A 14,192-nucleotide genomic window follows, 5' to 3' on the forward strand; every position below is an offset into this window, starting at 1 on the left:
CAAGGCCTGCATTAGTCATCCCTATCTGAGCAGGCTGTCCTTATTTGCATTAAATACCTGTTTCTTCCGGGTATTTCCTGCAAATAATTTTTATAATCTAGTTAAGTAGCAAAAAAATAGCATGTTTTACCTTTGGGTAATTAGAAGAGAGAAAAGAAAATATGGTCATTTATGTCTTAATTGTGTAATGTGTTAACAGAAACTAACACAACTTTCCCTTTTGGGTACACAGTCATGGTGGGAGGGTGAGTTCTGAATTTGTAGACACAGTGAGCAGTATTTGACTTAAACATTCTTTGCAAGGGGGTGGGGGATACTGTGTAACCAGCAGTACTCAGAATTAGCTTCTGTAGAATCCAATGTTTATCATAGGATAAGTCATTTTCTAAAGTGCTTTTTTTTTTTATGCTTGTATGTTATCAAAACAGAGCAGTAAAACAAAACGGAGCGGTTACTACAGCAAAAAGATATTTGGGAGGAGGTGTATTTTATCATGGACGTTACCCATTCATGGTAATAACAGAGTAATAACAATTACGATTTTTTGGTTGGTTTTGCTACCGTTTTTTGAACCTTCTATGGGGACAGTGTACTTTCTTATTACCTGTAAGGTGAGCCAGTCAGTGAACACCTCCTCCCCTCCTGGTGGGTCCCTGCAGTGACGGCCTGGCCCCCACTGGCTGTGGGAATTTGGACGACTTGCATTAAGGATTCTGCACCCAATCCCTATTGTGTGTGGTTTTTCCACACCACCAAGCAAGGATCTGACATCAGCTGGGTGTCGTACACCTCAGCACCGAGCTGACACTATCTCCCTGGAGATAGCATCAGATCCCACAGGCTCAGGGCTCCGTCCCACAGGACTGCCCTACCCCCCGACTTCACATGCCAACTGCCACTCTCGCTTATCACCTGGTGCTTACGACAGGCAGGCTGGAAATTGGAGGTTCTGATGACCCCCTTTTGCAGTTTAATTCATTCGCTAGAGCAGGTCACAGAACTCAAACAGTTTCCCTACGAGATCACTGGCTTATTACAGAAGGATCCGACTCAAACAGCCAGATGGAAGAGAGGCACAGGGCAACATGTGCCTCCTTCTCCAGGCAAATCACTTGTCGGAATCTTCATGTGTTCCCCAAGCCCGAAACTCCAAACCTTCTCCTTTTGGGTTTTTATGGAGACTTCATTCCATTGGCATGACTGATGAAATCACTGGCTGTTGGTGACTGAACTCAATCTCCAGCCCCTTTCCCCTTCCTCTCATCCTTAGCTTATCTAGGTGCTTTCCAGAAGTCACCTCACTAACATAACAAAAGAACTTCATCACTCTCACCGCTTGGGAAATTCCAGGGGCTTGGGGAGCTCTGTGCCAAGAATAGGAAGAAGATCAAATACATATTTTTGATTATAGATCACAATATCCCCCGCACCATCTCTCATTCTTAGCTCCTTGGGAGAATGGGCTAAGCACCAGTCATCATATGTTTCTTTTTCTTTTCTTTTTTTTTTTGGAAAACCATAGTTCTTTAAATAAAAATTCTGCCGTATTCCATAGTCAAATTTAAAAGAGATGGCAGCTGAACTGCTGGGTCCTGCTGCCCTAGGAGCTGTGCTAAGGAGGAGAGCCACGGGGCATCTCTGGAAAACCACCTGACCCGTGCATGTGGGAAACGAGCAGGGGAGGGGTCAAGAGGAAACCAGGTAGCCCTAAAGACTGCTTCTCTTCATGTGAACAGAGGGCAAAAGGTATTCCCTACAAAGTCAGAGACCTGGATTCTAGATAGTAATGGAGAAATTCTCCGGCTCGGCTGAACACACCCTTGCTAGGGGTGCCTCCATTTTATACCCATCCCCCTCCTCAGTTTCCACCCTGAGTGTCGCAATCAGAGGATGATGTCAAGATGGCTGGGTACCCGCCCATCCCAGCTCCAGCAGAGATTTAACTGTATCTCTTAGTTGTTTCTGCAGATCAGAGGAACTGTCTCTTCTCCAGTTTGTGCCACGGAGATAATAGGTACAATTAAGGCACTGAGTGTTGGGACTGAGCCCAGACTGTTGACAAAGAATTTTATCCCAGTTACCACCTACATGTGCTTGGGCAAAGAACTTGATCTCTCAATGTCCGTTTCCTCACCCCTGTAAAATGGGGATGATCATTTGACCCTCAGCAAATGATGTTAGAACGTGTATCAAGCACTTAGCTCTGGGCCTAGTCCATAGGATGTGTGGTCTGTTCTCTTGTAAACGCTCACCAACAGCATCCTATGACAACCCTGGGAGCTTCAGAAGCTCACTTTTATAAGCGTTGTTGTAAGTTCTTAGAACAGTCTGATATGGAGAAACATAGACAGTCCTGTTGACTGACCAGTCCAAAATCTGAAAGCCAGAACAGGCCATTAGGAATGTCCCCTGCCTGGAGGAAACTCTGAAGGTGGTTTCCCAAACGTGTTTCCAAAGGACATGAAATATTAACCACGTGTTTGCAGGATGGTCTTGGTCCTGAGCTTCCAGCGTGAATTCAGCTGTCTGGGAAGAGTTTGTAATCTCAGCTGAGTCCTCTAAGCTGACTTTAAATGCAGCAGAGGAGACGGTGATTTCATAGAAGATGTGGCTCTCGCCCCTTCGACTTCTGGGACCCGGAATTTGTGAAGGTGGTAACTTTTTTTTTTTTTTTTTTTAAGATTTTATTTATTTATTTGTCAGAGAGAGAGAGAACAAGCGAGCACAGGCAGACAGAGTGGCAGGCAGAGGCAGAGGGAGAAGCAGTCTCCCTGCGGAGCGAGGAGCCCGATGTGGGACTCCATCCCAGGATGCTGGGGTCATGACCTGAGCCGAAGGCAGCCGCTTAACCAACTCTGAGCCACCCAGGTGCCCCAAGGTGGTAACTTCTAAATGGAGTGAGAAGTAGGTTCTGTTGGCCAGTCACAGATACTCATGAAACCATGCCAGTGTCTAGGAAAATAATCTGGTAGGTGCCTCCATCATACTTGATGTGTCAGTCATACATCGTGTCCATTTAAGCCTTGGCGCATATTTCTATATGAACACTTGGAAAATTTAAAACATACTTACATATGAAAAGGGTGTCTTCAGAGGGTTCGGGTTTTCAGTGGAAAACATGAAAAGGTCCACAGACCTTTAGGATGCAGATTACAAGGGGTGAGGAACGAACTTTGTAAATCACTCTGTCACTGGACCTGTGCCCAGGGCTCTTGAGATCTGTTGACCTTAGTGCATGAAGGTGACTGGTTTGGGGTCTCCATCTACACATAGTGTAGGTCAGTAAAGGGCTCTTAGAGGACAAGAACAGACCCAGACTAGATTTCATGGCATCTCATGATCGTTAGGAGACTCTTCGATCTTACGTTTACGAATGCGCTGGGAAGGTACAATGATAGGAAGGAGTCCATGTGGCAGGTTTCATCTGTCCTGCCCTGACACGCAAGCCATCCCTTCTCTGAGCCCAGGCGCCGCCTGTGGATGACACAGGCTGGCTCTCAGGCTGCTGTCTTTGGTTTTGTAGTCATCTGCAAAGCCAGAGAATGATCGAAAGTGTGGGTGGGTAGAGTCCACCCCGGTGCAATTTTTCTCCCCCTGTGACAAATCCGAAGAAATCTGGGGACGGACAGATCTGGTTGAAACCTCACTGTATGACCCTGGAGGGGTCCCCTAACCTTCAAAATGAGGGTGATACTTTGTTTTGGGGCACATTGTGAGGATTTCCTGAAATGAGCCCAGCGCATAACTGCCAGCTTGGTAGTCTTTGGCTGCAAGGGGTAGGTAGGTGTTACCAATCGCTGATCCTTTTGGAAAGAGAAACACACAGTAAGTCTCTTGTTGGAGAGCAAAAATTCTTTTCTAAAACACGTGTATGACTTACAAAACTGCAGTAACAGGACCCAGTTCTGATTTCTGACTTTCACCCTTTTAAAGTTGTATGGAAAACATTTCCTATGTTTCTGTGGCTGTCGTTTCTAATGGCCGCCGTAAAATCATGATTTATAAAACCATTATCGTGTTGGACTCCCAGGTGGTTTCTGTTCTTGCACTTTTTATAGCTAATCATGACCAAAAGTTTTGTGTGAATCGTTATTTAACTTGTTGGTTTATATTGGAAGAGTTTCTAGAAATGAGATCATTGGGTCAAATGTTAAAAATACCTTTAGCGTTCTTGGTACTTAAAGTGTTGCTATATTGTTTTTATGCATAAGGAATGGACCAGTTTCAGTGGTGGCAGCTGCGCTGCGTGTGTGCTTGTGTGTGTGTGTGTGTGTGTGAAAGAGAGAGAGAGGGAGAGAGAGAGCATTGGTTCATTCAGCTATATCCCAGCCAGCACGAGATGCAGTAATTGAATATTGGTAACCTAATAAGGCATGAAATGGTGTCTTGATTTTCCTCTTTGTGCCTTTCTTTGATTATTCGTCTTATTCATATTTTTCCTGAATGTTTATTATTCCAGTTACTTAGACGTCTGACCCTTCTACTTCCCTTTCCATTCAAACAAGCCATCCTATTGACTCTGGGGGAATGTAAGCTGTCTTTCTGCATATTTAAGGTTCATGTTTAGTTCTGGAAAATTATGCCGATGCTTAGTGTAGTCTTTTAATTTTCTTTTTCTTTTTCTTTTCTTTTTTTTTTTTTTTAGATTTTATTTATTTATTTGACAGAGAGAGAGAGAGATCACAAGTAGGCAGAGAGGCAGGCAGAGCAGGGGGTGGGGGGGAACAGGCTCCCTGCTGAGCAGAGAGCCCGATGTGGGGCTCGATCCCAGGACCCTGAGATTATGACCTGAGCTGGAGGTAGAGGCTTAACCCACTGAGCCACCCAGGCGCCCCAGCTTTCTTTTTTTTTTTTAAGTAGGCTCCATGCCCAGCATGGGGCCCAGTGTGGGGTTTGAACTCATGACCTTGAGATTGAGACCTGAACTGAGATCAAGAGTCGTACGCTCAACGGACTAAGCCACCCGGGCACCCCTGCAGTGTCATCTTTACATTAAATGAGGCCACGTACCCATAGGTTGGTGACTCTTCAAGCATTCAGATTAATTTAACTTGACAGATTTATTTCTTATTTCACCTTGGAGGTTTTGCCTTCAGGCAGCTATCAGTTGTACAGTCCCTATGGTTTTATATTATTTAAGCATGAATATAATTTAAAAACCTAATCATAGAGGCAATAGTAATGAAGTAAAAATAAGGCCATTGTCCTTACCAAGTGAGAATGAAGCGTGACTGTACAAACAATGCTTTTTTTCCTAACTTTCAGTATTTATTATAAAAACACATTGTGGATTGAGGCTGAGGCTCTAAAGTAAACATTCGGGGAATTCCGGCATTATTATCCTATGGGAACCAGTGCTAGTCTTTTGTTTACTTTTTCCCTTAGTTTTCCAGACAAAAGAACGGCAGCCCCACCCGGTCTTAATTTTGAACACATTTTTCTGGTTGCTCCCACCCTGATTCAGGCCTGTATTCCTCCTTGCTTCAGCTGCATTCACACAAGAGTGTTGTTTCTGAATGTAACTGCGGAGGTAATGGGACCCAAACTGCCTGGTTTTACAGATGACAAAGCCAGAACAGCCGATGGCTCAGTGGCCAATGTGACCTCTGGGCGATCTCCGTGTCTGGCTCTCACCTTCCGGGCCACCCACACTCCCTCCTCTATCAGATTAATCTTGCTGGAGTGCCGTGCGGATCGTGTTCCTCTCCTTGCAGACACCTTCAGTGGTTCCTTCCACTCCCTGGAAGAGAGCCTGGCCAAGCCCTCGTGGGTCGGGGCAGAGGACTCCAAGCAGCCCTTCCCCAGCTCCTCTCCTGCACCCTGAATCTTTCAGGTGGGTGGGTGCCTCATGTTTGCCTGCTGTCCAGTCTTCACCCCAGCTGTTCTCATTCCTGAAAATCTCTCCCCACCCACCCCGAGTGCTCGCTCTCCTCTGTGATTCTCCTATCCTCAGCTCAAAACACCAAGGAAATAATTACTGATATAAATGCTCTCCTATGTGATACAAGCTGAGGAGCATTTAAAATTTCCCCACTTGTTGGTATAGGTCAGTCTGTAGACCACGAAATTTGCTTTATTTTTCTTGTCAGTTTCCCCATTTTCTTTTGCTTAGGTTTTTCTTGTGACTGATGGTGCTCTCAGTTGATATGTGGCAGGAGAAAGCAGTTGGAGCTCGAAGTAGGGGAGTAGGCTCAGGTGCTTCTGGGACAGAACTTGAATTCCAGTCCAAATCCACATGTGTTAACTGTACCACACAATCTATGTAGCACAGACTTGGTTGTGCCATCAGAGGGCCTGAATCCAGTCTGACATTACTGAGCTGAATAACCTGGGCCTTCACCACCTCTGTCTTCTCTTTGGTAAAATGGCAACCATAATGCACGGCCACACATCTCAGAATGAGTCCACGACGATTGTGAGAGATGAGAAGTGTGAAAGGTACTTAGTGATCCGTAAGGGGATGCCTCGTATTAATAAGAAGCCCTCATCCTTGCTAGAGGATGTTCGTGAGCTCATGACAGAGTCGGGACAATACCACTAAGAAATTCTCTACCAGGAAAATGAGAAAACTGCCCTTTTCTTAGAGGTCCAAGTTCTGAGGTTTCCCTGCACCTTTTCAACGGTAGCCCGCAGAGTCGTGTGGTACCACACGGTCGTTCATTTCCTTTGTGGCACAGGGCTCCACGGTGGACTTTGAGAGAAGTGGAGGATGAAGCTGTGGCCCCAGAGAAGACTTTTCTGTCCTGAGGAAAGGTCTTGGCTGATTGTCCCCACAATGGTGACATCTGTGGTCCCTTAGTTTTACGGGAGTTATCCCAGGCTTCTAGGCTTTTTAGGTTTCGGTTTAGGAGGAAATAAAAAATATAACCCTCTTTGTCCCGGGGACAGTAGAGTCATGTTTCAATAACTGTATAAAGTTTAAATTTAATCTAGATCTTAGATATGTTTTATTACTATTGCTTCATGAGTTTGTCTAATTACAACTGTCATCAAGCTTGTTGGCTTTTACTCTGCAGAGTGTTGGACAGATTCCAAGAGGGGTGTGGCCAGTGTCTGGACTAACTGGGATTACAGAGAAGATTTCTGCTGCCTCTTAGGTTGGGCTCTTCTTCAGAATAACTTAGAAATAGTCTTACCCCAGAATCCTGAATATTCGTGATTTATGATATGTGTATGAGTTCTCTGTCATTACAAATGACTCCAAAATTTAGCAGCTTACAGCAGCACACGTTTGTTAGTTCCCAGTTTTTCTGCATGGAGAATCCAGTACCACTTGACGGTGTCCTCTGTTCTGGGGTCTGCTGCAGTGAAGGCATCAGCCCAGGCTGGGGGTGGGGAGTGGTCTCATCTGAAGGGTGGACTGAAGAAGGATAAGCCACTTCCAAGTTCCTGCGGTTGTTGGCAAAATTTATTTCCTTCCTCCTCACCTTAAAAAAAAACTTTTTTGCAGTTTTGTTGAGCTATAACTGACATATAACATTGTATTAGTTTAAGGTGTACAGCATAATGATTTGATATATGCGTATATAGTAAAATGATCACCACTGTTAAGCTTAGTGAACATTCATCACCATTATATACTTAAAATTTTTTTTCTTGTGATAACTTTTAAGATCTACTCTCTGATCTATACAACATGTATTGGTAGCTGTAGTCACCATGCCGTACATACGGAAAATTCATTTCCTTGAGGGTTGTTGGTCTGAAGACCCCAGTTCCTTGTTGGCTGTTGGCTGGACAGACACTGAGTTTCTTGCCATGTGAGCCCCTCCATAGGACAGCTGCTTCATGAAAGCCAGAAAGGGAGAGAGCTGGCTGGCTGGCAGGAAGTCATCATCTCCTGTAACCTAATCATGGATGAAACATCCCATTACTTGTGTCATAGCAGGTTGGTTACAAGCAAGGTCTTATGTCCAGCCCACTCTCACGGGGAGGGGGTTACACAAGAGCAGGAACAGCAGGTGGTGGTGGCATCATTGGAGGCTCGTGGATTCTGCCTGCCAGAGTTGTAATTTATTCTATTTAATATAGAACATGTAATATAAACATACATAGTATAGGACATATGGAAGTGCAGTGCACAGATTTATTATGTCATGTTATGCTACTTTGCGTTATCTTTAATAACAATAATAACAATAATAGTAGAGGAAAGGAGGAAAGACACATGTTAGAAATACCCTTTCTTGAGGAAGGCTTGAAGAACCATAAAAACAGATGGTGTAGAATGAAAAAAAATGAATTTCGTGACTCTTCCTTTCTAAGCTGGACACGAATCAAGTGTGGCAACAAAGCTGTCATTGACCGGGGCCTCTTGGCCTTCCCCAGCCTCTGAGTTCCCTTTGTGTTCGCATACAGATCCTACCCTGGCCATGACAAAACTCAGCTTTTTGTCCCTGCTTCGCCTTCACTGAAATCCAGAAACCTTGTGATGGCAGCAAAAGTTTGAGCTTTCGTTATTGCGGACTTCGGGCTTTGTCATCGCAAAGTGGAAAGAGAATTGTTTTGGCCTGGGTTCCCTTTTCTCTCTTCTCCAGTGCCTCCCCTCCAAAGGAAGAAGGATATTATTCATTCATTCACTTGCACGTAGTTGGTAGCTGGGTATATTAGGTGACAAATGATGGGTGTTAGGGTACGTTTTCGGAAACTCTGTCCTTCATGCCTCTTATCTAAGGGGGGTTTATGACCGAGAGGGCTGAACACGATGGAAGGCAGGATGGAACACGAAGCACCCCTTTATTAAGAGCTGGGAAAGACCCAAATCAAGCTCTGGTATAAATAAATGATGCCTCTTGGTTCCTACTCCTCCCCACTCCCTCTACCCGGCACTGTTTTTTAGGCAGGACTGTAGAAAAGTCCGGTCAGGGACAGAACAGGGAGAGAGGAGGATGGTTGCCGGAAGGCGGAGCCCATCCTGGGGTCTTGCTCTCATGGAGATGGTAAGGTAGGAAACAGCCCACACACTGTACTGAAGTTTAAACTCAACTGAGGGAGTAACGTCTCCCGTAGGGCTGCAGGCTCTGAGCTGTGTGGGTCTCAAGGCCCCTTCCTTGGGCGGGAGCAGGGAGAGTGAGGGGGCAGTGCTGAGGCAGTGTCCATTGAGGTGGGTGTCGTCTTTGAGTCTTTGTTTTGCAAATTCCTCTCTCTTAAGGACTCTGAAAAGAACCCAGTGGAAACTAGCCTGTACTTTGTATCTACTCCCTGTGGGTTGTCATAAGGGTTTTTACACCATGAGGTAGCTAAGCAAATCCTTACTGTATTTGAAGGGTCACTATCCCCCTGCCCCTTTCTCTCTCTTTAACAGATGGGACAACTAAGCTTTCAAAATGTTAAGTAACCCACCCAAGTTGTACATTGGTGAGTAGAAGAGCTGGGATTTCAATCCAGGCCCATATTCTTTCAAAGAGACCATGCTGCTCAGCTGAAGTGGAGCTGGGTAAGAGTATTTTCGGAAGATCCTGTGACAAGAAATGGCCTTGAATGCTAAGTCCTTGATGACTCAAAAAGAATTCTGATACATCTTTTGCCTACTTGCGCTAACATCTAGTCACGTTGACTTTGGACGCCATGATTATATGCTCCTGGATTAACGGGGAAGCGCCACACTCCAGTGGGGGTGTGGTCACCGTGCCTCACGTGCTGAGGGAGATGACGGTGCATTGTCCCACAGGCGTGGGCCAGTGTGTGTCCTCTCCGGTTACACAGCTTCCGGCAACTGAGATGCTATTATTCCCAACCAGTAGGGCAGCTGTGCTGGGGCCATTTTCCCACCAGCCCACCTGGTCATTCATTCCATATTCCCAGAGCATGCCTGGTTTACCCAGGTCAGTACTCATTTTCTCTAGCTGTGGGCCTTTGGTATGGACCACATATTGCTGCTGTCTCTTGTCTTTTGTTTTAGTCTGGGGGTCAACAGACTTTTCTGTAAAGAGCCGGATAAGAAGTATTTTAGACTCTGAGGCCATATGGCATCCATTGTAACCATTCAGCTCTGCTGTGGTGTAAGAGCAGCCTAGACCGGACGTCAAGGAATGAACAGGGATGTGCTCCAGTAAAACCCGATTTACAAAAACAGGTGGTCAGCCGACCCTGGCCTGGAGGCTGTCATTTGCTAACTCCCATCTGGACTACAAGCCCCGTCAGGACAGAGGCAGAAGTAGGCTCTTGACAGGTGCTGGGGTGATAGTGAAAAGCAAGAAATATTAGGGCTCCCCATCAGTACCTTACCACAGGCTGGTTTAATTCGTCTGTCTGTGGCAGAATCTTAGGCAGTAAGTTTTGGGTGGCCTTAAATAGTGAGACTCTTGAAGAACTGCCAGTGTACAACCTCTTCTCATTGCTGTCAGGCTCTCCTGCTTCATCCACTGACAGCTCGAAGTCTTCTACCGTGTGGTAGGTAGGAACTGTGGAGAGATGGCAAAGATAGCTTTGAGGGCTTTATTGAAAGTTCATTTTTTCTTTCCCCAGATCTTTGTGTGACATCCCAGGGGGTTGGCACTGAGTATTCACACATGGGACTCTGTTCTTGTACAGCTTGTGGTCTAGTGGGAGAGACAGATGACAGATAAGTAAAAGCAAGTGTATATTTAAAAATTGTGGTAAGTTCCTCTCAAAAGAGAGAGGTAAGTGTTGAGGAGGTTAGTGGTAGCAGAAAGAAGAGGATAGAGACTGTTCAACACCATCCATGGAAGTGGATATTGAAGTTGAGATCTAAAGAATGAGAAATAGTTGCCATGCCGAGAACTGGGAGAGGAGCATGTCCAAAGGGCCTGAGGCAGGAAAGGCTTCACTGGCTTAAGCTGAAAGGGGGGCCATAGGGCTGAGGATTATGGAGCAAGAAGGAAGTTACAGAACTGTGCAGAACTCTCAGACTTGGGGGAAAATGTGGATTTAGTTCAAAGTATAGTGGGAAACCGCAGTCTGCTTGGGCTGCCCTAGCAAAATACCACAGGCTGGGTGGCTTAAACCACAGACATTTATTTTCTCACATTTCCGAAAGCTGGAAGTCCAAGATCGAGGTGCCAGTCCTGTTGGTTTCTGATGAGGCCTCTCTTCTTGGCTTGTAGATGGCCACCATCTTGCTGTGGCCTCTCCTGTGTGCATGCATGGAAGGAGAGCTCTCTGATGTCTCTTTCTCGTCTTGTAAGGACACCAGACCTGTCAGAATAGGGTTCTGCCCTTACAAAATAGTTTAGCCTTAATGATCTCCTTAAAGGCTCTATCTCCACACACAGTCACACTGGGGGTTAGGGCTTCAACCTGTGATTTTTTAAGGGGGCACAACTCTGTCCAGAATGCCTAGGAAGGGTCTAAACGGGAGAGTGGCATGACTGGGGGGGCCACATGGAAGGTGGTCATGGGAAGTCCACTGGGGGCCCACTGCAGTACTGCGGGAGAGAGATGATGGTGGTCTGAAGTAGGGTGGCGACCATGGGGATGGAGACGAGGGAATGGATTGGAGGTGTGTGTTTCAGCAGAAATGACTGGCCTTGCTGTGGATGTGGCTCTCATGCCCGGTTTACTCACCTGTACCCTGAATAACCTGGAAGTCTCCAGAGGGTCTGTTTCCAGCACTGGTGTGGTGGTTGGCACCAAGCAAGTGCTTACTGAAGGTTGAGTAAGGGCACACTTGGCTGCAGTATGCCACAGGGGTGGTCAGAGATGTGCCAGTGTTTCCAAATCCATATTCTAGATAGTGCCTGCCTTACAAGTGTCATGGTTTTGATCCAGAAAGCTCCCCGTGTCACTCGGGGCTTCAAAGAAATGATTTCTTCCTAATTTTTCTTTGGTAGTGCTAAGATGATGGAGCGAAGTGATTCCAGTATGCCTGCATCACACACACAACACACACAGACACACACACACACACACACGCACATACTGCAGAGAACTTCTGCTCAGCTCAGAGCTCTGCTTTCCAAGCAGCCCACACAGTCTGGCCTGGGGTGGATGTTCTGCGCTGAGCTGGCTGGTTATGCAACGTCTTGCTTACTCTGGATCACATCCTTGTGGTTGTCAAAGCCATTCCTTCTTGTCGGCTGCTCCCTCCACCTCAAAGGACTGGATCCATTCTTAATTGGGAAATAAGCATGGAGATGCTTGCCAGTAATCACGATGAGGAAATGATCTCCTACAGAACATTTCTAAGATACTCTGACCTGGACCCCCGAAAATGGTTAAAGTGGCTCGTTTGAAGTCATGTATGATAATGAAAAAGTGTTTCTGTATGGTGCTTTCAGACTTGTTAATATTGTATATGTCCCTATGGCGGAGAGATTAGCTCCTAACTCCTGCCACTTAGTCACTGAGCCACAGTGCCCTTATCTGTAGGATGGGATAATATTATCTATCTCACAAGGCAGTCCTGCTTGACACACAGCAGGTGCTCAGAAAATGGTAGCCCCTTTCATGACTTTTTGTTCTGAAACATTGCTGGTGCAGTTTTGCATTTAAGGGTTTGGGAATTTTAAAGAGAGTGCAATAAATTTAAATATCAGCTAAAGCATGGCTGGCAGCATATCACAAATAAGGCCAATGAAACGTGTAAAACCCCAAGAAATAGTTATTTACTAGCCCACAGAAAACTGGGAAAGCGGGAAAATGTTTTACTCTGCATTTAAAAGATTTTAAAATAGAATATGCCTATGCTTAAATGTAGTCCTATTGTAGTCTAATAATTTACCTCCTGGTGAGGGGCAGGTACATTTTAGAAGAGATTTCGAGAGATGGAAAAACCTAAAAGGATAATTTCTCACACCATTCCATTTGTTATTATAAATAACATTTTTTCTTAATTTTGGAGCAATCGGCAGTAAAAATGACCTCGCATTTGCGCACTTACTGTACTGGGAGGACTGTATTGAGTATTTACAGGAGGCCAAATGCTGAACCAAGCATCATTTCTCTTAAATGATGCATGGCAGTTGTTGGCATTTTGGAAAATGAATAAATGTCTGGATAACCGGGACTATTTTATACATATGGATTGTTAACTCGCCCTTTTAACTCAACATGTTTGGACTTTTGCAATGTTATTAAAAACTCTTCTCATTGGCACGCCTGATTAAGTTGGTCATGATCTCAGAGTTGTGGGATCAAGCCCTGTGTTGGGCTTCGCGATCAATGCAGAGTATGTTTGAGACTCTCTTTCCCTCTCTCTCTGCCCCTCCTGCCCCCATGCAGTCTCTCTTGCTCTCTAATAAATAAATCTTTTAAAAAAAGTCTTCTGTTCATGGTCTACATTGTGTACTATCCCATAGTAGGAAGATATCACAGTTTATCTACACAGTGACCAACCCATGGATACCCAAGTTGCTTCTGGGTTTTACGGTTTTAAATAATGCTGGACAAAACCCTCACATAAATATTTAAACATTTCCTACCTGCTCAGCTATGGCTGTGCAAATTTAGATGTCTACAATGCTGGATTTGATACAAAGCATGCAGTCAGCCAAGTGGTTACACTCAAGGCAACTGAGACTTGACAAAAACATATAAGAAACTATAATGTAAAAGTGCAAGATAGAAGGTCTCTCCTAGGAGGGCAGTTGTTTTTGCCGCAAAAAAAATTTTTAAGTAAGCTAGATGCCCGACGTGAGGCTTGAACTCATGACCCCGAGATCAAGACTTGCATGCTCTACCAGTTCACCCAGACAGATGCCCCTTTGCTGCAAATTTTTAATAATTACCGTGCAAGTTATTCAAGGAATTTCAGTGTTTTCCTCTAGAGTGGGATGACAGCAATATGCTGTGGGAAGTTTCAAGGACGCAGTGCCCCCAAAGGATGTCACCTGGGCCTGATGTGCAGTTACCACTAAGTAAATGTGAGCTGCTATTATGAACAATGTCAAGTACATGGCCGAGCGATGCTAATGTAAATAATGCCAGGCTGTATGTCTGTCTTCAGGTCACCTATGGTCTCTGTGTCAGTATTTTTCTAATATAACTGAGGTTGTGCTTGTCCCTTCTGCAGTCACTTTACACAGGGGTGTGCTCACACACACACAGGCGACAGACAGGGTGTGGGTGTGGGTAGTTTGGGAGGGAAGGGGTGAGGGAGTGCTCCCAGGAAGCCCTTAGTAAAGTGTGAGCTTGTATTCAAAATGTATCACAGAGCAAAGTCTCAGGGCATGAGCCTTAGCAGAAACCAGGTGTCCGAGGGCAGGGTTTCCCAAACGTTGCCAGCAACCCAC

General features: G+C 45.4%; 1 protein-coding gene across 1 annotated transcript in view; it reads left to right on the forward strand.

Moving 5' to 3' along the window:
• ATP8B1 (ATPase phospholipid transporting 8B1) overlaps positions 1 to 14,192 on the forward strand; it is a 119,235-nt gene that overhangs the window by 44,041 nt on the left and 61,002 nt on the right. The window lies entirely within an intron of this gene.

This window comes from Martes martes, assembly GCF_963455335.1.
Source record: "Martes martes genome assembly, chromosome: 13".
Lineage (NCBI taxonomy): Eukaryota > Metazoa > Chordata > Mammalia > Carnivora > Mustelidae > Martes > Martes martes.